The 24,403-nt window shown below is 44.2% G+C and overlaps 1 protein-coding gene across 2 annotated transcripts in view; it reads left to right on the top strand.

Annotated features, from left to right (window-relative positions):
- Positions 1 to 16,893: 16,893 nt before the first annotated feature.
- Positions 16,894 to 24,403, top strand: part of LOC121276573 (flocculation protein FLO11-like) — a 108,445-nt gene continuing 100,935 nt past the window's right edge. The window contains exon 1 of one of the 2 annotated variants that reach the window (XM_041185144.1): positions 16,894 to 17,202. The gene's annotated coding sequence lies outside the window, so the exon portion shown is untranslated. Of the gene's footprint in view, positions 17,203 to 17,884; positions 18,068 to 24,403 lie in introns of those variants that run through there. The other variant, XM_041185142.1, reaches the window with a different exon arrangement.

Consider the following 24,403-nt stretch of genomic DNA (forward strand, 5'->3'; position numbering starts at 1 on the left):
CATTTGTGGTAATGGGATCCATGGCCAGACAAACTCCATTAGTGGAGGCTGAAGTGGCACTGGAGACAGAAGACCCTACGGTCTGGTTATCTGAAACCTTTCTCGGCAGTCTAGAAGAATCTAAGGAGGTAATAAATAGGTCTTCCTTGGTAGTGGCCCAGAATCTATTGAAAACATTAGTTGAAGCTGAGGAGAGGCAGTCCCTGAATGCTCCTCCATTAAAAATGAGACACTGATGAGGAAATGGAGACCCCCCTCACAGACCTGCAAATGAGGAGTGGACAGTGATCCCCCAGGTAGTGATGCTGCCGAGGTACCATAGGGAAATATTGCGTTTAGCTTACAAAATTCTGATGGCTGGGCATGTCGGTATATGCAAAAGCCAAGTCTGCATCAGCCAGCATTTTTACTGGCCACACCTTTGCAGGGATGCATTAAGATTTTACAGAACCTGCCAGGTTGTGGAAAAACTCCAGCATACAATAAAACCTGGACCTAAGATTCCCATGTTGGCTTCTGGGGAACCATTCAGCAAGGTGCTAGCAGACTGTGTGGAGTACCTGCCCAAAACGAAAGGAGGTAACCAGTATACCTTTACTGTCGTGGGTGTGGCTACCCTCTTCTTAAAGGCTGGAAACTATATCCACTAAAACAGCGGTGAGGGAACTAGCCCAATTCTTTATGGTCTGCCCATCGATAGTCAGATCAGGGCTCAAACCTCATGGCCAAAATAATTCCGGAAGTCATGGGTAACCTGGACAAGACCCAGGTGAAGTCTTCATTGTATCACCTGCAATTGCAGGGGGCACTAAAACTGTACAACCAGACCCTAACCACAATGATCAGGGCACACTGCCATGACTGGGATAAAGGACCAGGTTTTCTTCTGTTCGTTACCAGGGACCCATCCAATTAGCTTACAGACACCAAGTGCGAGATCCTCTGAAAGGAATCAAGGAGAGGTTTTTAGAACAGAAGGAGGAAGTCTCCATATTAGACTACGTAACAGAGTTCCGGGAGCAACTCATGAGAGCCTATGATTTGGCCCAAGAGCACTGAAAAATCTCCCAGACAGCTGTGAAGAAACTTGCAGACAAACATGCCAGGGCCTGAACCTTTCAGCCAGGATACTATGTGTTAGTGCTCCTACCAATACCAGGAGAACCCTTGAAATCTCGGTTCAGTGGCCTGCACAGAGTAGCAAAGATGCTCAGGGAAGTAAACTGTCGAATTGAGACCCTAGATTGGGGGGGGGGGTGGAAAAAAAGGCTGTGTCACGTCAACATGGTAAAGCAATATCACAGCCGAGAAGGGGACAAGCAGGTAACCGTCTGTCCCATTGCCACTGACCTGGAGGATGAAGACAGCAGTAGGGATGAATTGGAGGGAAACGTGGGTGAGGCCCACATTGAACACCCCACTACCCGACTAACCAACACCGAGATACTTGCGGACTTAGACTCCTCATTCACTCATCTGAGTGCGGAACAGTGAGCAGGTTTTTTTTTAATCATTCATGGGATGTGGACTTCACTGGCTTGGCCAGCCTTTATTGCCCATCCCTAGCTGCCCTTGAGGAGGCGGTGGTGAGCTGCCTTCGAACTGCTGCAGTCCCACTGGTGTAGGTACACCCACAGTGCTGTTAGGAAGGGAGTTCCAGGATTTTGACCCAGCGACAGTGAAAGAACAACGCCATATTTCCAAGTCAGGATGGTGGGTGACTTGGAGGGGAACTTCCAGGTGGTGATATTCCCATCTATCTGCTGCCCTTGTCCTTCTAGATGGTAGTGGTCATGGGTTTGGAACATTCTGTCTAAGGCGCCTTGGTGAATTCCTGCAGTGCATCTTGTACACACTGCTGCTACTGTGCGTTGGTGGTGGAGGGAATGAATGTTTGTGGATGTGGTGCCAATCAAGCAGGCTGCTTTGTCCTGGATGGTGTCCAGCTTCTTCAGTGCTGAAGGAGCTGCACTCATCCAGGCAATTGGTGAGTATTCCATCACACTCCTGGCTTGTGCCTTGTAGATGGTGGACAGGCTTTGGTGAGTCAGAAGGCGAGTTACTCATCACACGATTCCTAGCCTCTGACCTGCTCTTGTAGCCACAGTATTTATATGGTTAGTCCAGTTCATTTTCTGGTCAATGGTAACCCTCAGGATGTTGATAGTGGGGGATTCAGTGATGGTAATGCCATTGAACATCATGGGGTGATGGCTGGATCCTCCCTTGTTGGAGATGGTCATTGCCTGGCACTTGTGTGACATGTTATTTGCCAATTGTCAGCCCAAGCCTGGATATTGCCCAGGTCTTGCTGCATTTGGACATGGACTGCTTCAGTATCTGAGGAGTCATGAATGGTGCTGAACATTGTTCAATCATCAACGAACATCCCCGCTTCTGACCTTATGATGGAAGGAAGGTCATTGATGAAGCAGCTGAAGATGGTTGGGCCTAGGACACTATCATGAGTAACTCCTGCAGTGATGTCCTGGAGCTGAGATGACTGACCTCCAACAACCACAACCATCTTCCTTTGTGCTAGATATGACTCCAACCAGCGGAGAGTTTCCCCCCTGATTCTCATTGACTCCAGTTTTGCTAGGGCTCCTTGATGCCACTTTCGGTCAAATACTGCCTTGATGTCAAGGGCAGTCACTCTCACCTCACCTCTGGAGTTTCACTCCTTTGTCTGTGTTTGAACCAAGGCTCTAATGAAGTCAGGATCTGAGTGGCCCTGGCAGGACCCAACTGGGCATCAGTGAGCAGGTTATTGCTAAGCAAGTGCCGCTTGATAGCACTGTTGATGACCCCTTCCATTACTTTACTGATGATGGAAAGTAGACTGATGGGGCAGTAATTGGCCAGATTGGATTAGTCCTGCTTTTTGTGTTTAGGACATACCTGGGCAATTTTCCACATAGCTGGGTAGATGCCAGTGTTGTAGCTGTACTGGAACAGCTTGGCTAGAGGCGCGGCAAGTTCCGGAACACAAGCCTTCTGCACTATTCCCGGAATGTTGTCAGGGCCCATAGCCTTTGCAGTATTCAGTGCCTTCAGCTGTTTCTTGATATCATGTGGAGTGAGTCAAATTGGCTGAAGGCTGACATCTGAGATGCTGGGGTCCTCCGGAGGACGCCAAGATTGATCATCCATCCGGCACTTTTGGCTGAAGATTGTAGCAAATGCTTCAACCTTATCTTTTGCACTGATGTGCTGGGCTCCTCCATCATTGAGGATGGGGATATTTGTGGAGCCTCCTCCTCCAGTGAGTTGTTCAATCATCCACCACCATTCACAACTGGATGTGGCAGGGCTGCAGAGCTTAGATCTGATCCATTGGTTATGGGATCACTTAGCTCTGTCTATCACTTGCTGCTTATGTTGTTTGGCATGCGAGTAGTCCTGGGTTATAGCTTCACCAGGTTGATGCCTCATTTTTAGTTATGTCTGGTGCTGCTCCTGGCATGCCCTCCTGTACTCTTCATTGAACCAGGCGATGATGAGGAAATGAAGGCCTCCTCATTGACCGCAAATGCGGAGTTGACAGTGATGCTGGTAGTATGCTGGTGTACTGTGTGTGTGACAGCAAGAAGAACAACAACTAGTCACCCCTGCAGTTGCAGGTGAAGTCTCTCTCTCTCTCTCTCTATCTGTTTCTAGAGGCAAGTCAGCAAAAGCCATATTCAAAAAGGAAATAGGGTGGCTTCTTCAGCTATTATGAAGATCCAAGTGTCTCCAAATCAACTGCGAAATTACCAAAGTAGCCCTACTAGAATCAGCCAACAGGTAAGCCAAAGGCTGATTTGTTTATCTTTTTAAACTTTTATTTGGACTCTTAACTTCACATTTCTAATCTTTGTGTAGGTGTGGTGCATTTTTATCATTTTTCCTGGGTTTTTGGTAATTAATAAACCTACTCTTTCTTTGACTCAAGAAAGTCTGGTTAAATTGGCTCCTTCAAAAAAATACATTTGGACTGGGAAAAGGTATCCACGGGGGAAGGGGTCCCTTTTAAATTCACCTTGTAGCAACAAACTGAGGGGTTTGAAAAAAGAAGGGGAGCCAGCTCATTCCTCCTCACCTGGGAGCATAACAAAATTGGGGCCCCATTCGGGAAGTTAACAAGTTGGGGGACCTCGCCTGGGGACTGGATATAACACCCTCTGAGGGACTAACACCCACTCTAGTTGCTGTTTTCCTTCTCAAGTACTTGTAGAAACTCTGCTTTTACTATTTATTTTCATATTTCTAGCTAGCTTTCTTTCATGCTCTTATTTCTCCCTCATTACGTTTTTAGCCATGCTTTGCTGGTTTCTAAAATCCATCCAATCTTCTGATCTACCACCAATCTTTGCACTATTGGCTGCCTTTTTCCTTTCAATTTTATACTATCCTTACCTCCCTTAGTTAGCTACAGATGGTGCATCCTTCTCATTGAGTCTTTCTTTATCAATGGAATATATCTTTGTTGAACGTTATGAGATAACTCCTTAAATGTCTTCCGCTTCTGCCCTACCGCCCCACCTTTTAACCAGCTTCCCAGTTCATATACTGGTTAACGAAATTGTCCCAAATACACCCTGTGAATGTTTACCTGGCTCACCACACAGCGGTGGACACTTCCAATGCAGGCTAAATGCTGGCAGGGCAGGAAGTCGCTCTTAATTGGGCACTGAAGCTGGTCATTTTTTAAAAAATTCTTTCATGGGATGTGGGCATTACTGGCAGGGCCAGCATTTGTTGCCCATCCCTAAATGCTCTTGAACTGAATGGTTTGCTCAGGCATTTCAGAGGGCAGTTAAGAGTCAACCACATTGCTGTGGATCTGGAATCACATGTTGTAGATCATACAGGGACAGCAGATTTCCTTCCCTAAAGGGTATTAGTGAACCAGATGGGCTTTTACAGCAATCAGTGATAGTTTCTTGCTCACCACTACTGAGGCTAAGCCTTTGTCCCAGGTTTATTAATTGAATTCAAACTCTCCAGCTGCTGTGGTGGCATTTGACCTGTGTCTCCAGAGCATTAGCTTGGGCCGCAGTATCACCAGTTCAATGAAATTACCATTACACCACCACCACCAGATGGCCTGTGTACACCTGAGATTCCCATTGTTGGTAATATGGTATGGCAGTGGGAAGTCATTGGGTTCTGCACAACCGTCATCTCCCACCATATTCCAGCTCTTCTGCTGCCCCAAACTGTCTCTGTAGAGCTGTGAAAATTCAGCCCAATGTGCTTTATACAAACAAAAATCACAGCGTCACAGAATTTTAACTATACAGGAGGCCATTCGGCTCATTGTGTCTGCACCAGCTCTCCAAACGAGCATTTTGACTTAATGTCATTTCTCTGCCTTTTCCTCATCACCCTGCACATTGTTTCTATTCAAATAATCATCTAAAGCCCTCTTGAATGTCTCAATTGAACCTGCCTCCATCACTCTTCCAGGCCGTGCATTCCAGAACCGAACCACTCGTTGTGTAAAAAAAGTTTTTTCTCACGTCACACTTGCCTTTTTTTGCAAATCACTTTAAATCTGTGCGCTCTCGATTTTGATCCTTTTACAAGCAGGAACACCTTCTTCCTATCTACTCTGTCAATCCCCCTCATGATTTTGAACATCTCTATCAAATCTCCTCTTAGCTGCTTTCTCTTCAAGGAGAACAGTCCCAACTTTTCCAATCTATCCTCATAGCTGAAGTTTCTCATCCCTGGAACTATCCTCATAACCCTCTTCTGCACTCTCTCCAATGTGTTCACATCCTTCCTATAATGTGATGCCCAGAACTGTACCCAATATTCCAGCTGAGGTCTAACTTATATAAATATAAATTCAGCATAACCTTCCAGCTCTATGCCCCTATTAATAAAGCCCAGGATACTATATGCTGTATTAACTGCCCTCTCCACCTGTCCTGTCACCTTCAATGTATCCATAAAAATATGCATTGACCATTACTCTCTGCTTCCTATTTTTCAGCCAATTTTGTATCCATGTTGCTACTGTCCCTTTTGTTCCATGAGCAATAACTTTCCTTACAAGTGTGTTGTGTGGCTCTATACTAAGTGTATTTTCAAAGTCCATGTACACCACATCAAAAGCATTACCCTAATCGACCTTTTCTGTTACCTCTTCAAGAAAACTCCAGCAAGTTAGTTAAGCACAATTTCTCCTTTAGAAATCCATGCTGGCTCTATCTTATCAACCCATATTTTTTTATGTGATGACTAATTTTATCCCAAATAATTGTTTCTAGAATCAAGCCCACCACTGAAGTTAAACTGACTGGCTGGTAATTGCTGGGCTTATCCTTACAATGTTTTTTGAACAAGGGTATACATTTTGCAATTCTCTAGCCCTCTGGCACCACCCCTGAGTCTAGGGACGACTGAAAGATTTTGGCCAGTGCACCTGCAATTCTTACTCTCCCTCCCTTCAATATCCTTGGATGCATCTCATCCAACTCCGGTGCCTTGTCAACTTTCAATACCGACAGTCTATTCAACACTTCCTCCTTATCAATTTTGAACCCTAGAGTTTCCTCCTCAGTTAGCATGGCCTGGGCAGCATCGACCTCCTTCGTAAAGACAGATGCAAAGTGTTAATTTAATACCTCAGCCAAGGCCCCTTCGTCTGTGTGTCAATTCCCTTTTAGGTCCCTAATCCGCCCTACTCCTCTTTTGACCACCCTTTCACTATTTATATGCCTATAGAAGATTTTGAGATTCCCCTTTAGATTGGCTGCCAGTTTTTTCTCATATTCCCCCTTTGCTTCTCTAATATGCTTTGTTACCTCCCCTCTGAACCTTCTGTATTCCTCTTGGTTCTCAATTGTATTTTCAACCTGACACTTGTCATACATGCACTTTTTCTTCTTTATCTTAATTTCTATCTCCTTTTTCATCCAGAGAGCCCTGGAGTTGTATGCCTTGCCTTTCCCTTTTGATGGAGTATATCTTGACTGTGCTACAGTTTTTCCTGCCAATCTTTCATTCCAGTCTATTTGGCCCAGCTATGTTCTTGCTCCATTGAAGTCGGCTCTCGTCCAGTTAATTATCTTCACTTGGGATTGTCTAATGTCCTTTTTTATCATCATCCTAAAATACAATATAGTAATCACTGTCTCCTAAATGTTCCTCCACTTGATCTACTTGTCCTGCCTCACTTCCTAGAACGAGTGCCAACAGTGTGCCTTTTCTTGTTGGAGTGGACACATGCTCCTGTAGAAAATTCTCCTGAACACAATCTAGGAACATTTGCCCCTCTTCACCCTTTACACAGCCACTGTCCCAGTCTACATTTTGGTAATTAAAGTCACCCATTATAAATACTCTATAATGCTTGCATCTTCTGTAATTTTCCTGCAGATTTGTTCTTCTACGTCCTTCTCACTATTTGGAGGTGTATAGACTATACCAAGCAATGTAATTGCACCCTTTTTGTTCCTTAGCTCTAGCCAAATTGATTCTGTCCTTGAGCCCTCTGGGATATCCTCTTTCCCTTGCCGTAGGGAAAGAAGCAAGGAATGTCTGTCCCCCAAGCTTTTGTTTAATTGAAAAAGGTGCAATGTGTGGACCTGCCCCTTCTGTCTGCAAAGGACAGGACCCTGTGTGTGAATATATGTGGCTTCTAGCACGTATAAATAAGACATGCTGCTGCGAGCCAGGCTAATAAACTTAAATTGGTTTCAGTGTAATTCTCAGCACACTCAGGATTATTTAGCAACTGTTGTCCAATCGCGGAATCACATCTAATGTTGGACACTAAGATTTGAGTTCTGCAAGCATGGGCTTGTTGGCTACGGTCAGCACTTTGCTTGTTGTGAATAGCTGAAGGTATGTGCTGTCTGATATGATCCGCCAATCATTGCAATATATGGCCAACTGCCTGGCATCACACCAGCACTGAAATTCATATGCCACATTACTCATTTGCATGATTGGCAGAATGTCTTTTTGGCTTGATGGCAGCATCATGTTCATGGAGAATATCACGCATGTTGCTACTGCATAGTAACAGCGTGAAAAAGCTAGCTTCTCTTGTTTCTCAAATTTTTGGCTTGATGGCAGCTTCCTGTTTGTGGAGAATATCATGCATGTTGCTACTGCATAGTAACAGCGTGAAAAAGCTAGCTTCTCCTGTATCTCAAATTTTTTGGAAACACCTTGCCCAGTATAATCTGAAGTAGACTGGGCACTTTTTAAGACCAAAAGTGTGGCCTTTGGCCCATTCATGAGTTTGTGATATACAGTCAGCAATGATCTGATCAGTGTAGACACTATCCTGCAGGATGGCTTTGATGCCCCTATTTCAGCATCAAGCTTGCACAGTGAGCAAATGGCTCAGGCCCTATTTATGAGTTTCTCAATAAGGCCAATCTAAATTCATAAATTCGCCAAATGGTTAGGCAATTTGCTACAACCAGTTTTGAACATGTTTGCCACACACACGGTGAAGTATTCCTTTACCATTGCGAAGAGCATACATGACTTGCATATCGATAGAAATGCTATGTCGATGTGCTGATTCGACATTGCCAGCCTATTCACCAATGTACCACTGAAAGAAGCAATAGATATTTGCACTGCGGCACTCTATCAGGCTGATCTAGATGCGACTTTAGTTCTGTCTTCACAATATATATCAATGATTTGGATGAGTGAACCAAATATTTCCAAGTTTGCTGATGACACAAAACTTGGTGGGAATGTGAGTGGTGAAGAGGTTGTTAAGAGGCTTCAAGGCAATTTAGACAAGTTGAGTGAGTAGGAAAATATATGGCAGATGCAGTATAATGTGGATAAGTGTGAAGTTATCCACTTTGCTAGGAAAAACAGAATGGCAGAGGGTTATTTAAATGGTGACAGATTGGGTAATGTTGATGTACAAAGGGACCTGGGTGTCCTTGTACACCAGTCACTGAAAGCAAACATGCAGGTGCAGCAAGCAGTTAAGAAGGCAAATGGTATGTTAATCTTCATTACGAGAGGACTTGAGTACAGGAGCAAGGATGTCTTATTGCAGATGTACAGGGCCTTGGTGAGACCAGACCTGGAGTATTTTGTGCAGTTTTGGCCTCCTTACCTAGAAAGGACATACTTGCCATAGAGGGAGTGCAGCGAAGGTTCACCAGACTGATTCCTGGGATGGCAGGATTGTCGTATGAGGAGAGACTGGGTCGACCAGGCCTGTATTCAGTAGAGTTTAGAAGAATGAGGGGGGATCTTATTGAAACGTACAAAATTCTGACAGGGTTGGACAGACTGGATGCAGGGATGATGTTGTCTCTGGCTGGGGGGGTCTGGAACAAGGGTTCACAGTCTCAGGATACAGGATTGGTCATTTAGGACTGAGATGAGGAGAAACCTCTTCATTCAGAGGGTGATGAACCTGTGGAATTCTCTACCACAGAAGCTGTGGAGGCCAAGTCACTGAATATGCTTAGAAGGAAATAAATAGATTTCTCGGCTTCAAATGTGTCAAGGTGTATGGAGAGAGAGCGGGAATATGGCATTGGGATAAGGATCAGCCATGATCATACTGAATGGTAGAGCAGACTCGAAGGGCCGAATAGGAACATAGGAACAGAGGAATAGGAGAAGGCCATTCAGCCCATCGAGCCTGCTTTGCCATTCAATACGCTCATGGCTAATCGAACAATTCAATGTCTTTACCTACACCATCTCCATAACTCTTTACATTATTGTTAATCCGCACCTCTCAATCTCTACCTTAAACATTCTCAGTGACTGAATTTCCATGGCCCTCTGGGGTAGAGAATTCCAAAGATTTACAACCCTCTGGTTGAAGAAATTTCTCCTCCTCTCGGTCCCACGTAGCTTTCCCCTTATTTTGAAATTGTGTCCCCTGGTTCTAGACTCCCCAGCCAGAGGAAACATTTTACCTACATCTACCCTGTCTATTGCTTTAAGTATTTTGTAGGTTTCAATGAGATCACCTCTCATTCTTCGAAACTCTAGAGAATACAGGCCCAGTTTCCCCAATCTCTCTTCACAGAACAGTCCCTCCATCCCTGGAACATGTCTGGTGAACCTTTGTTGCACTCTCTCTATGGCAATAATATCGTTTCTGAGGTAAGGGGACCAAAACTGCACACAGTACTCCAGGTGCGGTCTAACCAAGCTTCTATACAATTGAAGCAAGTCTTCACTACTCCTGTACTCAAATCCTCTTACGATAAAGGCTAACATTCCATTAGCCTTCTTAATTACTTGCTGCACCTGCATGTTCACTTTCAGTGACTTATGGACAGGTCACCCAGGTCCCTTTGTACATCTACAGTTTCTAATCTCTCACCATTTAGGAAGTACTCTGCACATCTGTTCCTTCTACCAAAGTGGATAACCTCATATTTTCCCACGTTATATTCCATCTGCCACATTCTTGCCCACTCACTAAGTCTGTCCAAATCCTCGTGTAGCTGCTTTACATCTTCCTCACAACACACATTTCCACCTGGCTTTGTACCATCCGTGAACTTGGAAATATTACATCTGGTCCCCACATCCAAATCACTGATAAATATTGTGAACAGCTGGGGTCCAAGTACTGATCCTTGTGGTACCCCACTAGTCACAGCCTGTCAATGTGAGAATGACCCATTTATTCCTACTCTCTGTTTTATGTCTGTTAACCACTCCTTAATCCATGTCAGTATATTGCTTCCTATCCCATGTGTTTTTATTTTGCTAATCAACCTCCTGTGGGGGACTTTATCAAAAGCCTTCTGAAAATCCAAGTATACTAAGTCTCATTGACTCTCCTTTATCAATTTTGTTATTAACATTCTCAAAAAACTCCAACAAGTTTGTCAAACATGATTTCCCATTCGCAAATCCATGCTGGCTGTGCTCAATCAGATCATGATTGTCCAAGTATCCATTTATCATATCCTTTATAATAGATTCCAGTATTTTCCCTACTACTAATCTAACATTAACAGGTCTGTAGTTCCCTGTTTTCTCTCCCTCCCTTCTTAAATAACGGGCTGACATTTGCTACCTTCCAATCTTCAGGAACCATTCCAGAATCTATAGAATTTTGGAAAATGATCACCAGTGCAAACACTATCTCTATAGCAACCTCTTTCAACATTCTGGGGTGCAGAATATCAGGTCCTGGAGACTTATCAACTTTCAGTCCCATTAATTCCTCCAATACAACCTTCTTGCTTATACTAATTTCCTTCAGCTGCTTATTCTCCCCGAGTCCTTTGGATCTTTAAACCTGTGAGATTTCCTGCATCTCCCTCAGTGAAAACAGACACAAAGTAATCATTTAGCTTCTCTGCCATTTCTCTATTCCCCATTATAAATTCTCCTGACCCTGCCTGTAATGGACCCACATTTGTCTTAGCCAAACAGTCCCTTTTTATAAACCTATAGAAGCTTTTACAGACTGTTTTTATGTTTTTGCTAGATTGAATTCAAATCCTATTCTCACTTTCTTTACCAGTTTCTAGGTCTTCCTTTGTTGTATTCTAAAAACCTCCCAATCCTCAGGTTTACTACTACTTCTGGTAACTTTATAAGCCTTTTCTTTTAATTTTACACAATCCTTAACTTCCTTTCTCATGGTTGACTGACCATTTTGTGTTTTTGCACCTTGAAGGAATGTATAGGCGCTGTGAGCTATGTAATAGTTCTTTGAAGACCATGCCTATGTACAGTCACACCTTTTAATGTATTTTCCCAATCCACCTCGGCCAGTTTGTCCCTCGTGCCTTAATAATTTCCTCTATTCAACCTTTTTCAACCTTAGCACCCTTGCTTCAGAGTGAACTACCTCACTTTCAGACATGATGGTCAGGGTTTTCCCCACGTTGGGTGGGCATGGTGGGCGAGCATGGGAGCAGCCGCAAAACTGGCCGCCGCCCGCGATCAGGCCCTGACCTTGATTTCATGCTGGCCGGCCAATTAAGGCCTGCCTAGCGTGAAATGCAGCTCCGCACTGGCTGGGAAAGGCCGAGCTGTGACCCGGCGGTCGTGTTAAAAATGGCCCTGGCAACCCCTGAAGGGCTGCCAGGGAAGCATCTTTGGTCTGCTGTTCTAATGATGGGGTTGAACGCGGCTGCGAATGCTGGGCAGGAGAGCAGGTCGGGTGGGCACTCTGCCCTCCGTCTTTCTGATGAGTGCTTCGCTGTCCTCCTGGAATAGATGGCTGCCAGGAGGGAGACCTTTGTCCCAAGATGGGGGGGAGGAGGCCACAACACCTCACTAACAGAGCAAGGAAGGAGGTGGCAGCGCTGCTTAGTAGCCATGCTGTGGTGCGGCGCACCTGGGTGCAGTGCCGGAAGAGGTTCAATTACCTGCTGCACTTAGGAAGGGTGAGTACCGTGTTGGCATGGATCAGTGTGCAGGAGTGTTAAGATGTGGCCATCCTCCCATGGACCTCAGGGTGTTAGAGTCTGAGAGCCAAATGTCAATCACACCACAGCTGGCCAAGGGGGTGAGCCCTGGCTGCTTGGACTGAGTGCCTTGCGGCTCGAGGGCCACGACTCAGTTGTGCCCTGTGAGGTGTTCCTCAGCTGGGGTTCGCCAGCTGCAATGGTGCCGCAGCTAGAGAGTGGACTCATCAATGCTCCTCTGTCCCTTTCAGGAGAAGACAAGCCATAACCAAGCTGAGAGGGCTTGCACAGGCGAAGGCCCCGCCCAACTTGCCGCTGCTCTCTTGGTTCAAGCAGGATGCCCTCGAGTTTGAATGCCGGCCGCTCCCCCAACCGGGCTTGGAGAGGTGGGGGTGCCAGACGAAGGAAAGAGCGCAGTGCACAGAGGTGAGAGTTTCGGATTGTGTAACCATTCCAGTGCAGTCTCTTCATTGAAGACAGCCTCAAACTTGGAGCTCCTATTGATCATTGAAAGATGGTGGCACCATGATGCAGATCTCCATTGTCTCACCAGGGTGCCTGGCATGCACAGTGACAGTGTGATGACTTTAACTAATGACATGTCCTTCTTCTCCCTTTTAGGTTTGCCCGCAGGCATCCGGTCTGCAGACCCCGAAAGGCCACCCCTGATGCCGAAAGACCACCAGGCATATTTTCACCATTGTGTCACACCCGTTCTCTAAAGCAGGCACTAGCGCAGATAGCAGCACCTTGGTGGGCAGTATATCAGCACCTGGTACCTCAGTACACCTTGGTGAGGGCACTGCACAGTTGCTTGAGGTTCAGGCAGAGGCAGAGAATGTCCAGGGCGCCGGCAGTCGGAGGGATGCTGGGGACCAGGACGATGCTCAGTTGAAGGCAGATGATGAGCCTCTGGATTCGTCTATTAGGCAGCAGATGTTGGATGTCCAGCGGGATGTGCAGGAGGATCTGGAGGAGATCCATGAGGGTCTGTGTGCCATGGTCCCTGTGATGGAGGAGTCCATGTGGAGCATGCGTTTGAAGCTGATCTTTGGTAGCCTAGCTGAAGGAGCATTGGATTAAGGCATCCCTGGGGGTTGCTGAAGTCTGTCTCCATGCCCTCAGCATTCTCCTCACTGTGCTCCTCTTCGGACTCACCACTGGATTCGTCATTTGGGCCTGTCCAGCTGCACCAAGATCCTCTTCCTCCAGCGGGTCCCCCTTACCAGTGCCAGAATATAGAGAGCACAATATGTTACCACAATCAGTGACACCCGCTCTGGAGGGTATTGTAGTGCTTCCCCTGAATGGTTCAAGCGTATCTTGAGAACACCTGTTGTTCCCTCCACCATGCCTCCACAAGAGTGGCCACAGAAGACGCTTCTCTGCCTCTGTTCTTGGATGGTGGACAGGCATCATGAGCCACCCCTTCAATGGATTGTCCTCGGTACCCAGCAGTCACTTATTCAGTCGGACTGAAGAGCCTTGGCACCTGGGAATGTCTGAGAATGTACATGTCCAGGGAGCTGCCTGGGTACCATGCACAGACCTGCAGAATCTGCATCCTGTGGTCACAAGCTAACTGGATGATCATGGAGTGGAATCCCTTCCTGTTGACAAAGGCACCGGACTCACCCGCTGGCACCTCGATGGCCAGACATGTGCAGTCGATGCCACTCTGGCTTGCTCAGCCTGGCTGGCCTCGTCCATACGGTAAAGAATAAAGGGCAGTACCCGCCTGAACAGAGCTTCTGTCACCAGCTTGACGCAACTGTGGAGAGCTGATTGGGAGACTCCACACAGATCCCCCACTGACCCCTGGAAAGAGCTGGAGGCATAGAAGTTGAGGGCCATTGTGACCTTCAGAGGCATGGGGTGTCCACCCACACAGTTGAATCTGATCTCAGACCCAATCATCTGACAAATGGAGGCTGAGCTTCGCCTTGAGAGGCGGAGCCTCCTTCCGCATTGTACCTCAGACATATTGAGGTAGCTGCATCGCTGCCTGTAAACGCTGGCAGCAGGATAATGGCATCTTCTGTGGCCCCTTCTGCCTCGGACTACCTGCTGGTCCTGCGCTCCTTGTACCTGCGCCCCTCCTCCCACAGGTCCCTCCCCTGGACTCTTCATTGGGATACCTGACCTCCTCTCCCTTCTGCCCCTCTCTTCCTCCTCAGAGGAGGTGCCTCCAGCAGAGACCACAAACTCCATTCCCAGGGTAAGGGAAGGCTGTCTGATACCTGGAAGGGTCCACACGGCCTAAATCCTCCGGGGGCCTGGCAGGCAGCAATGAGCCTGAAATGAAGCCTGGAAATGCTAAGAATGAAGCCCCGAACAGGGATGAAGCTGCCAAGTACCAATAAGCAACCAGCTGCAAACTATCTCCAAAAGTGCTCAATACTCACACTGGCAATGCTGCTGACTGCTTTGGATGAGGTTTGTGAAAATGTCGGTTGACCGCCTGCCCGCTTTACCCATGCGACAAGCAAAAAATCACACGGGCAAGGAAAAATCACAGCTGATCGTTAAAGGCCTTAAGTAGCCTGTTAATTAATGGTGGATGCCGCTCCGGCACCTGTGTGCGCCCGCTGACCGAAATATCATGCGCTATTTTACTCCCGATCAGGTCAGGCACACGTCTGCCCCCAGGACAAAACATTCTGCCCAATGTAAAATTCTCTCATAGTGTGTTCACTCGTCCATAAAGGTCCTTCAGTAGCAAGGTTATTAATTACCCTTTATCGTTACATAATACTAGATCTAAAATAGCCTGTCCTCTAGTCGGCTCCTCAACATACTGCTTTAGAAAACCATCCCTAACACATTCCAGAATGACTTACTCCTGCTCCTATTTTCTGTGCTTCAATGTTTCTATGCACCGCCAATATCTGAATCTGTACTTATTGAACTTATGAACTTGGCTACTCATGCAGTTGAGCTCAGTTTTAACGATACCATGTAAGCCCAAACAGAGGGTGTTGCATGGGATTCCCTCTTGGTCGAGCTCTCACACAGATCTTTGTCAGTTTCCACGAGAAACGTATCTTTGATGGAATGACCCCTAACCTCCTACCCCTTGCATATTTTCAATATGTAGATGATACGTTTGCTATACTTGAATCTGCAGCTGCATTTAAGAACTTCCTTACACACCTTAATGCGCTCCATCCTGTGCTCAAATTCACCTCTGAAATGAAGCAGTGAAATGAACTCCCTTTCATCGATGTGCTAGTTGAGAAATCTGCCAATGCTTTCTCTACTATTGTCTACCACAGGCCTCCCTTCACTGGCCAATGTACGCGTTGGAATTCTTAAAGTTCCACGGCCTTATTGACAACCTCATAAATAGGGCCTGAGCCATTTGCTCACCGTGCAAGCTTGCTGCTGAAATAGGAGCATCAAAGGCCTCCTGCAGGATAATGGCTACCCTGACCATTATCCCGCATTATTTTGTTGTATATCACATAAACTTATAAATGGGCCCAAGGCCATCACTTTTGGTCCTGAAAAGTGCCCAGTCTACCTGAGATTACTCTGGAAGGCTAAGATGTCTCAAAAAATTTGAGCAGCGAGTGAAGCTAGCTGTTTCACATTGGTGCAATGCAGTAGCAGCACAAGTGGTATTCGCCACTAACAGGATGCTGCCATCAAGCCCAAAAGATGTTCTTCTATTTCACAAATGAGTAATGTGGTATATGAATTTCAGTGCCTGTGTGATGCTAGATATGCAGGCCATACATCCCAAAGACTGGTGGATCGTATCAAACAAGACATACCTTCAGCTATTCTCAACAGGCAAAGCACTGACCGTACCCAACCAGCCTGTGCTTGCAAAACACAAAATGTCATGGCCAACATTAGATGTGATTATGTGATTGGACAACACCTGCTAAACAATCCTGATTGTGCTAAGAATTACAGTGAAACCAATTTTAGATTATCAGTCGAGCTCGCAACATGTCTCAAGTACATGTGCTGGAAGCCACATACATACACACACGGGGCCCTGTCCTTCGCAGACAGACGGAGCTGGTCCACTCATTCTGCCTTTCTCAACTAAACAAAAGCTTGGGGCGGGGGGTGGGGGGGGTGGTGCAGCCATTCACTGATGCATTCTCTGTGGCAACACTTCCACCAATCAGGCTCCACTTGCCAACCAATCAGCACTGTCTTCCCATGTAGTGTAAGTTGTTATTCCCTTTACTGTTGGTGATCTTGCAACCTGTCCTGATGAGTGCAAGACAAAAAGCTTCAACAGCACGTCTCTTTTCCCCCCCCTCAAAACACTCAAGTTCGTCACTGCCCTAGGACCACTTAAATTCTGAGCACTTAGTTTTAAAAAAAAACCACCAATGTATCGTATTGGGTTCAGTTTTTGAGAACTTTTCCCTTGACTCTGGTTTTATGAGCGTTTATTATTAGCCGTTTTGTTATCGTCAACTGTCCCGGGCAGCATTTATGTGCGTATATGTGTATTTTACTGTGGAGACACATGAGATTCTAGTGCACGCAGTTCTCACGGACACATGAGCTGATGTATATTCAGTTCACAGGCACTGGGTGCTCGGTAGCAGCCTCAGACCAATTCTCTCCAATTGGAGCATGTGGGCTCCCTGACCAGTCGCAGAAACGGGAATATTGAACTGATGTTTGATCAGTGGCACACGAGCGGCAGCAAGCGATGAACTCAGAAACACGGCTCCGGAACTGAAAAATAAAAAAAGAAACTCATTTTCTTTGCTGCTCCTAAAATTGCAGCAAAGACTGACCTGACTGTCAGAACCGATAGAGCAATTTCATTAGTGAATATTCAAGATCGACCGGACGTTTGGTAAGTTTGGTTTTTAATCGAACGTTTAAGGAGGGAAGATTTTATTCCTTTCAACGTAAGAAGTGAGAATTGAACCCCCTTCCCTCCTCAGGTACAATATTTCCTTCGGTAGCCAAGCGGCGCTTCGCAACGAACCTTTGCAGAGGGCGCCAAAGAACTTGGTTTAACAGGGAGTAAGTTTATTCTCCAGCCTGCGGTTGAAACCCGTGCTCAAAATTTAACAGGAATTGTTGATAATGTAACAGCAGAAACCCGCTCCTCCCCTGCGAATACTTTGGTCAGTTCATTGGAAAAAGATCAATTTTTCCCTTCAGCCGCTGAAACACAAAATAAATCCACAATCCAAGGGTTAACTATACAATTATTGTTTTTTTTTTAAAAAAAGTCCTTGAAATGGCAAACGCATTGATTGCAGTAAACGGGCAAATGTTCGCTCCGAAAATTAATTACATCGGATTTATTTAAGTAACATTAAGATTTCAGGGATTGAACTGAAATGTCATCCAAGGGGCGTTCTACTTGCGTTTAAGCGAAGCGTGCCGAACCTTTAATTAAACGATTTATTAAAATGTTTCGAAGCTCAATATTTTAAGCTCTTAATTTTAAAGCGTTTAAATGACACGTGATGCCGCCCCCCCCCACCCCCTGTGTCCCAATTGTGCGCACAGCGCCATCTCAGAGTAGGGATATTATTTGACCACACGGGCTAAGGTTTACTCGACTGCTGCCCGCACTCTCTCAGGCGAAATGCAGCAGTAGCGGAGCGTCGCGTCGCGTCAGTTCCCCACTCCTCCGATTTCACAGGCACATCCAAGCGGCGCAGTTAAAAATCGTCTGGCAGAAAAAAAGGGCGATCGGGATAACGGTAAGAGACGGACCTGGTACTTTATTCCCCCCCCCCCCCCACCCCCCCTCCCCAACCCTGGATAGAATTGCACTATTCCCCAGCATCTGTCTCTCAAAATGTTCAAGATTTTGATCTGCTGGGGGCGACGAGAGGAAGCAGCATTTATATATATATAAGAAAACAAAGCGGCCACTTGAATTATTGGTAGAGAACAAGTGCAGCCAGTGTGTAAGGGAGGGAGGGGAGTGGGTGCGTTTTACAGGATTGTGCTTACGATGTGTGACTGCAGTATGTACCAAATCAGATGACTGAATCTTTTTTTATATATAGACAACAAACCGATCTTTTTTATATAGAAAGCTTTACTGAGGTGATGTGATCTGGAAGGGTCAACAAGTCTATTATCTATTTAACTCAGTAAAGCTGTCGCCAATGTGAGGGACAAGCTACCATGTCCCTGTATATGTTTTATTAGTCAAATCGATCTAGCGACAAAAAAAGACGATAGTTCTGTTGAACGGATCATTTCGCAGTCATAGATTTTTTTGGTATAAAAATAATTGTCCGGGTTGATGTTTAACAGTGGTTAACCCCAACATCGGAACCGAATTATATTCTACATCCAAGCACCATTATTTCAGGTACCGAATGTAGTTTTGTCTTTGTCAGGGCAGAGCTGACAATCTCTGGCTCAGCCAAAGACTTAGCTAGCATTCAGGAAATGACTTTTACTGTTTCGGTGAAACCTGTGGTTTTTATGAACTGTTATGAAGGAATTTATTGTAAACGAGTCGCATCTTTCAGGTCCAGCACATCTGCAAACGTTGCACCGATGTTCTGACTTGATGTCCACGGGGGAGGTGCCGGAACATCTGATTTTGGGGAAAATGCAAATTCTAATGAAATTGTCGTAAATTCTGCAGATGTGAATTATTGTCCAAATGTTGAAATTTAAGATGCAGTGTTCCCCCCCCCCCCCTCCTGCTTAAAGGTTTTGTATCTTAAATCGCAATTTTCGATAGAGTAGATTTTTTTTCAGCCCTGGGACACTCCTGGAGACTGCAGTGGATTTAATGTATAGAGTAATTTATTTCCTTTGTTTCCCCTGACGCATGCGCTTTACTGCAGGGTGGGGAACGAAGGCATCTCCAAAAATCATTCTGTTATTTGTGTCCAGTCAGTAGGACAATAGAAATTGTAATTTGATTAAATTCCATAATTCCCACCTCTGCATGAAGCCACATATCTTACTGATCTTGTGGTTTAAACGGTTTTCTTCCCTAATTCTATAAACATTTATCTGGGGTCTATTTCCTTCCCTTAATGAACAAAACAAGTCTGTAAGAATGATCAAGAGAAAAAAAATGTTAAAACCACAAGGCTTCAACACAGACAAGCCTGGGGATGTAGTCTGGCACTAACTGAGAATTCCAGGCTGCTTTTAGGGAAGGGCTTGGCTGTAAATGTATTGCAACAACTGTTTGAAACCATGTTGAATCTCAGTTCACTTGTTACTGTTTTTAAGCTGCTGTGTGTAGATCTATATGTAGAAAGAATAACAATGCGACAATATGCATCCCAAAAGGTGCTTTTTGATTTTGGTGCTTCAGATATGGCTAGACTAAAAAAAATACATTTCAGATGGAAGAAGTTACCCTGCTATGTGTTTCTACCTCTACCTTCTCTGGTAAGCATGTGGCGAGTGAGATTTCATTATCCACAAATCATTGTAAAGGCTAAGCACAAGTAACTAAACATTCTCTAGGCAAGTTCCAACTGGTTATAGCCTTATAAACATTGACTATGATGAAAAAAAGGTTATGATTTAACAAATATTCATTGCTGCTTTGCGGAGGGAAGGTGAACACAATGATTGTATTGAATATGATCTAAATTGTTATGCTTCAGTGCTGATGCGGCATTTTTGCAATTCAAATTATGCCATTATTTTTCATTAAAAAATAAACTTTGTGAGGGCATTCCTTTAAAATCACTCAAAAGCAACCAGCCCTACTTTCATTGATATGTTGGCTAGCTCCATGGCCTGATCCTCAGTTTCTTCCTCCAACAATCTTGCAATGTTAGAGGAAAAAAAATGCATGGAAATATATTTGAAAAAATCCTTGTCTAAATTCTCTTAAAAAGCTATACTAGCCCTCTGTGAAAATTCTATCATGTTTTGACTACATAATACTCCTGCAGCCAGTACAGTTGTCAATAATATTTGTTGCTTGATATTGTTTTGAGGTGTGTTTTGCATGGTATTTTATCAGCACACAAGAATTAGAAGTAGGTGTAGGTCTTTTGGCCCTTGGATTCTGCTTTGTTACTCAGTTTCTATATAGATGAAGAAGAGACTCTTTTAATACAATCTGCATCTTAACTTATTATGATGACCAGCACTTTAAATTATTTTTATGATAATTTGGAGTAAGAACTAAAATTTAGAAATTTGAAACTATTGTAAAAGTTTATCATTCTCCACTATAGAGCAGGCAACAAGGTGCCATGATAAAAATAAAATACTGCGGGTGCTTGAAATCTGAAACAAAAACAAAAATTGCTGGAAAAACTCAGCGGGCAGGATTTTCCCCCTGTCAGGGGTGAAGTTGAATGGTGGGCGTGCTTCTGATTGGCGACCGCAATTGGGGGCGTGGCACCATTTTATGTGGGCAGGCCAATTAAGGCCTGCCCAGTGTGACGTCTGCACGGAAGCGCTATGCGTTCCCTGTGCGGGCAGGGGGATTCCCAGTTCCCGAAATCGAGAGTGCGCTGTTTTGCGCATGTGCACAAAAGAGCGCACTCATTTCCCTGAGGCTATGTGCAGCCTCAGGGAGATCGGCTCTAAATGTAAAAAAGTTAAACATTGTAAAATAAAATTTCCCTAACATGTCCCCTCATGTGCCACTGTCACATGAGTTGGGAATGTCCATAATTTTTACAAAACTTAATTAAAATTTTTAAAACCGACATGAAACCTCATCCTGCCGGTGGATGAGGTTTGATGCTTTTTCTAATGTCCGATGGGGCTCCTGGCCTGCCCACGAAACCTTAAGGTTGGAGGGGCAAATCCACTAATTACTTTAATTGATCTGTCAATGGCCTCAATTGGCCAATGACAGGTCAGCAGGCGCACAGCTGATTTTGCTGTGGCCCCACCCACCTGAAAATTTACATGGGGCGGGATGACATCGACCCGCCTCTGTTCACTGACGGGAAAATCCTGCCCAGCAGGTCTGACAGCATCTGTGGAGAGAAAGACAGAGTTAACGTTTCGAGTCCGTATGACTTGTCTTCAGAACTGAAGAAGAGTCATACGGACTCGAAATGTTAACCCTGTCTTTCTCTCCACAGATGCTGTCAGACCTGCTGAGTTTTTGAACATGATGCTGTGTTTTGGAATGGGCAGAAGCTGCTATTTAACCTTTCTAAAACCTCCAGCAAGATCACAATAGCCCTTTAATTCATCGTTAATTAAATTTTATGATGTTAATGAACATTTCTTAAAACTGTTTAAAATCTCTACTGTAAACCTGGCTGCTTAAACAGCTTCACGTTAAACAAGGAGCACTTAATACATTTTGCAGTAATGGAATTAAACTTCCCTGTAAAGGCAGTTAACCTCGCACTGGGTGGAACCTGTAGGGTATGGGTGAGTGCCCCCCCTATAACCATAACTTTCAAGTTAATTTGAATCAGGTGAACAAGAAATTGGCAATGGCTCTTGTGACACATGAGAAGTGTCAATGCAACCACAAATGGTACTACTAAGTCATGCTTTCATCTGCCAAACTACTCTAACTACTAATGTATTAGAAGGTACTGAGCAGCAATAAAAAGCATTTATAAACTAAACTCAGTGACCCACGTCTAATGGTTGTGTTTGCATTAAGTAATGAAGAAACATCTAACTGAATTGCACAGAACCAGGTGTTGGGAATGCCAGAAATGTTTTGAAGTCTACTTCAATGTCATCTGTATGTGAAACTCAGTTGACATCTGCAACATTACATAGCACAACAAAGTTCAACATAACAGTACAAAATAGTTGCCAATTTGCATATCTAAGAAATTTTTAGCCATTCTGTTCAATAAATTGTAAGATCTAAACACAGAGGATGCAGTGTGTTTGCCGCTCCCTTCAATTCTCAGGATTCTGCCACTGCCACTACAATCTTGGCTAAGGGCTGTGGCTGTTAAATTTAACTGTTAGTGAGTTAGCAGGTTCAAATCAATCCATCAATTACAACAATGGAGAGATGCTGCTGGGCATCCTTCTTCACCAGACTCTGAGGCAGCACCACATGTGATGCTGCTCCTTAAATAAAATCTCCATATTTGTGGCTGGACATCAGAACCGCTACACCTCAGCATTCAGAGTTTCTAGTAAAGCAGAGGCCAATTTCACACAGTGCTCCTGTCAAAATGTCCTTTAGACTGTGTTGTCCGCAGAAGCTCTGCCCTTTGTATATAGCAGTTCAAATGTATAGTTAACCATCACTGGCTGGACCAGGGTTTCTGGAGAATAACATATGGGAAACCTGTAACTTTCCAAATATTGGCTCAGTACAGTTTTTCAAACCTAATTGTGCTGTGCGATACATGAGAAATTAACCCTTGTTACAGTTGTCTACAGTTGAATTCTGTTGTTATGCTATCAAACATAGAAATCAAAACGTGTTAAATGGAGTAAATTGGTTTCACTTTTCTGACACTTTCACAGTATCAGGAAATTTTGGCCATTGGTTAATCAATGGTTTATTGTACTGCCTTAACTGAATTACTTTGGCTTATGTTGTACACCACTGGCAATTAACTGGTTAATATGAGTTTAGTTCAGTAGGTAAAGTATTGCACTCTTGGAGCAGAGTCAACAATCAACCTTTGTAAACGCGGGTTTGAAGGAAACTGAAAAATTTCCAGCAAAGCAAAGTGGTAGGAACTTCTGAACTACGTTAAGATCCATGAACTTAAAACATGAAAAAATGGCATTCGTCCAAATTATAATACAGGCTCAAAGAATTACCCATTCTGCTGTATTGCAGGACTTGCAAAACAAAATTCCAACGTTTAAGGATTACAAAAGGACATTCCTTCCTGAGATCTACCAGATTGCACTGACATTCTTCACTAATTAATTAGCTTACCATGAACACTTACTGCAAATATATTTCAGGCCAGATCTTCAAAACCACCTCATTCCTTCCAGCTTTTCCAATTGTTTGCTATCTTCACGTTTGCCCCCCTTTGGGGAATAGTGGGTACTTTTGGAAGGATTAGCAGGCTAATTATGAACTTGTTGAATCACATCACTAATGCTCCTGCTGTGCCCAAAAGTCCTGGAGAGGGACTAGAGAGGAACCCAGAGTTCCAAGCTCAGAGGAAGTAGCACTACTGACTGAGTCACAAGGCCTTACTAGCTCTTCCAATATCTACTTGGGATAATGTGAATTTTAGCGTAATAAGCACCCTGTTGAAAATATATTACTGAACTTACTCATTTAGTACTTATGAGTTGTTTATTATATCATCTCAAAGCATCCTATTCAAAATGGTGTTTCCACATGCAAATTAATAAAGATGGACTTTATTTAGTTTCGTCAAAAATATTACAATTGACTTCTCCTTATTTCTATTTTGGCATTCATAAGTTAGCAACAAATCCCCATCAGATGCCTATTACGTTTAAAAATACATTCTGAGGTTAAGTTTGTTTCCAAAGGTTTAAAATACTGCATATACTTTACAAATATAAGGCAAAAATTATGTTTTGCAAAGTAAATGCTTATGGTTAGTTTGTTCTACAAGCTAACCTTCTATTAGGTTGGATGAAAGGCTGGTAATATACTAATATGTACCATTGAATACTGACTGTAATCTTCAGATTCATTTAATATTCCAGGAATGTTATTAAATACATAAATAATTTTATGATTACATTTCAATCTTCTGATACTTGTACAATAATGACAATTTCCTGTTGCACACTTTTCAATATATTTGAGAACCTTTAGTATATTTTTAGTAAATCTATTATTTTTTATTATGGTATGACACATGGGTGACTTTTGTAAAATCAAATAATGGAGTTTAAATTTTGAAGTCACAATATCACAGTTTAAAAATAAGGGGTTACCCATTTAAAACTGAGATGAGGTAATTTTTTTCTCTCAGAGGGTCGTCAATTTTTGGTGGTGGAAGCAGGGTCTTTGAATATCTTTGGATAGATTCATTGTAAGCAAAGGGGTGATAGGTTATCAGGGGTAGGTGGGATACAGATTTCAGGTTACTATCAGATCAGCCTTGATCTTATTAAATGGCGGAGCAGGCTCAAGGGGCTGAATGGCCTACTCC

This window comes from Carcharodon carcharias, chromosome 3 (genome assembly GCF_017639515.1).
Source record: "Carcharodon carcharias isolate sCarCar2 chromosome 3, sCarCar2.pri, whole genome shotgun sequence".
NCBI classification, from domain to species: Eukaryota; Metazoa; Chordata; class Chondrichthyes; order Lamniformes; family Lamnidae; genus Carcharodon; species Carcharodon carcharias.